Here is a 2,763-nt window from a genome sequence, read left to right on the forward strand (position 1 = left end):
ACTCCAAGGGCAGTACAGTTGGACCAGTGATTCTCAAAGTGGGAGAGTAAAGAATCAACCTGTCTTCATCACCCCTCACTCAGGGATGGATGACAATCTCTAGGTGTATGTGAGTGGAAAAGAATACAGGCCAACCTGGCATGGCTCAGGGGTTGAGTGTCGACCTATGAACCAGGAGGTCATGGAATGTCAGGGCATATGCCTGGGGTGGGAGCTCGATCCCCAGTGTGGGGCATGCAGCGGGCAGCCAATCAATCGTTCTCTCTCATCATTGATGTTTCTGTCTCTCTCTTCCTTTCCCTTCCTCTCTGAAATCAATAGAAATATATTCTATATAATAAAGATGTAATGTGCAAATGGTCGTTATGCCATGAAGTGTAACAACCCAACTGCATCACGATTGGATCAGCAGGAGGATGGGGCAGCAAGCTACAGGAGGGGGCAGGGCAGCAAGCTAGTGGAGGGTGGGGGTAGCAACAAGAGGCAGGGCAGCGGGCGGAGAGCTACAGGAGGGCAGCATCGAGCTACTGGCGCACTGATTCATGCTCAGGGCTACTAGTATATATACAAAAGAAAAGAATTCAGTATTATGATTTTTATATCTTGGGGGAAATACTTTGATTTTTATAATAAAATCATAGAAGATAAAAAACTTAGGTAACTTCTCTAAAAAAGATTGAGAAACACTAATAAATACTGAAAATTGCTGTAAAGGAAGGAAGTTTTTAAAAAGCTGATCATTTAGCTGGGAGCTTAAGAAAATTTTCTTGGTAAGAGGTGACAGAGGGACAGGGAGGAGCATGCAGTACCCATAGTGTTCCAGTTTCCGCCCCCATCCCATACTTGTCTAGTTCATGAGCAAGCTGTGAATCTGGAAGGCTTAATCTGTGACTTGACTCTTTTGATTAAAGGCCGAGTTAAGTTGAAATATTTGGCATTGTGTTTCAGCACAGAAACAGATAAATATGACTCTTGCCAAGAGGCAATTCCAAAAGTTTAAGGTTTTTGATTGGGTCTAAAGGTGGTTGGGAAAGTAAAGAGGGGAAGATTTGGTAATAAGAAAGAAACCAAACCAAACCAAACCAAACCAATCAAGAGTTCAGAGCTCTGAAAAAGAAAATTAAGAAAAATTTACTTAATTTTTAAGTTTGTGAAGAAACTCAGAATTGCTAACAATAAATCATCATTAAATCGAAGGTATAGAAATAAATAAAAATGCTGTTTACTACAATGCACAAAGATTTGACCTTTAAAGTAACAAGCCTATTGCTGGAAATACAAATAATAATCAAAAACATATATTATTTGGAGGCAGGTAGCATGGCAGGCACAAACGTTTTCATACTCTGACCATTCACAATAATTACATTGAACTGTTAGAGAAATATACTCTCTGAAGAGCAAACGGGCCCATTCCACCTATACCCGTGGAGGAAAACATGTCAACATACAAGCAGACCCACTCCTGGAAGGATACAGGATAAAGGTCATATTTTCTCACAACCTTTCTTTTCGGGCATTGTTGTACAATTTGGTCACTGTGCGGTGAGGTTTGTCTGGGCTATCTGGGCTAAATATCATTTGTTATCCCTCCTAAAGTGTTTTGTTTAAAATTGTCAGTAGGTGAGTAAAGGTGCTTAACATTGAAAACTATAGTTATCTAAAAAACTCAAGTAGATTAATGTCTGATTTATAAAATTCTTTTTCTTTTTTTAATATGTATCTTAATTGTTGAAAGTATTACCAGTGTCCTCCTTTTTTCCCCATTGACCCCCTCCACTCCATACCTGCCCCTCCCAGTCTTAGTTCATTTAGTTCAGGTCTACACGTTTGTATTTTAAAGATTTCTTGGAATATGGGCTAATTCCCACCAAACTTCCAAGGACAGCTTCTTTTGGATCTGTTTTTAACAAATAAATAAACATTTTAAATTTGTTCATTATTCACATGCAAATAAATGCTGTCACAGAATTTCAAGGGTGCTTGAAAGGACTTCCTGAGAAAGGGTAATAGTTCCCTCTGGATTTTTTTCAATAACAATTTATTTAGTAAATAGTTCGCTTTTTAAAAATTTTAATTTATTTTTTTATCACCAATTTTCCCCTTTTATGCCCTCTTCCAGTAAACACTTTCTTTAGAGAAAGGACAAAGGTCATGATCTTGCCATGCTAGAATTTACCCATCTTCTTAGATATTAGGCTTATTTTGTGAGGTATTACTGGAATTCTCATCATTAACTTTATCACACAAGAATGGTAATTGTGCCATGTGAACCTTGTGGAAGGCAGTCCAGACCACAGTTCCTTATGGTTTGATTTTAGCTATTTCTGAACATTCAATTTAACCAGAAACAGGGTTCTGGAAATTTTTGTGGGTGTTAGGTTGATTTGGTTAAAAGAGGATATTTACCATTACCCTTTTCCACATAGGCAAGGTGTTGGGAGATGGCATAGACCAGCAGTTCTCAACCTGTGGGTCGCGACCCCTTTGGGGGTCGAACGACCCTTTCACAGGGGTCGCCTAAGACCATCGGAAAACACATAAATAATTACATATTGTTTTTGTGGTTAATCACTATGCTTTATGTTCAATTTGTAACAATGAAAATACATACTGCATATCAGATATTTACGTTACGATTCATAACAGTAGCAACATTACAGTTATGACGTAGCAACGAAAATAATTTTATGGTTGGGTCACAACATGAGGAACTGTATTTAAAGGGCCAGAAGGTTGAGAACCACTGCACTAGATGCTGGG

This window comes from Myotis davidii, unplaced genomic scaffold, assembly GCF_000327345.1.
Source record: "Myotis davidii unplaced genomic scaffold, ASM32734v1 scaffold225, whole genome shotgun sequence".
Classification (NCBI taxonomy): Eukaryota; Metazoa; Chordata; class Mammalia; order Chiroptera; family Vespertilionidae; genus Myotis; species Myotis davidii.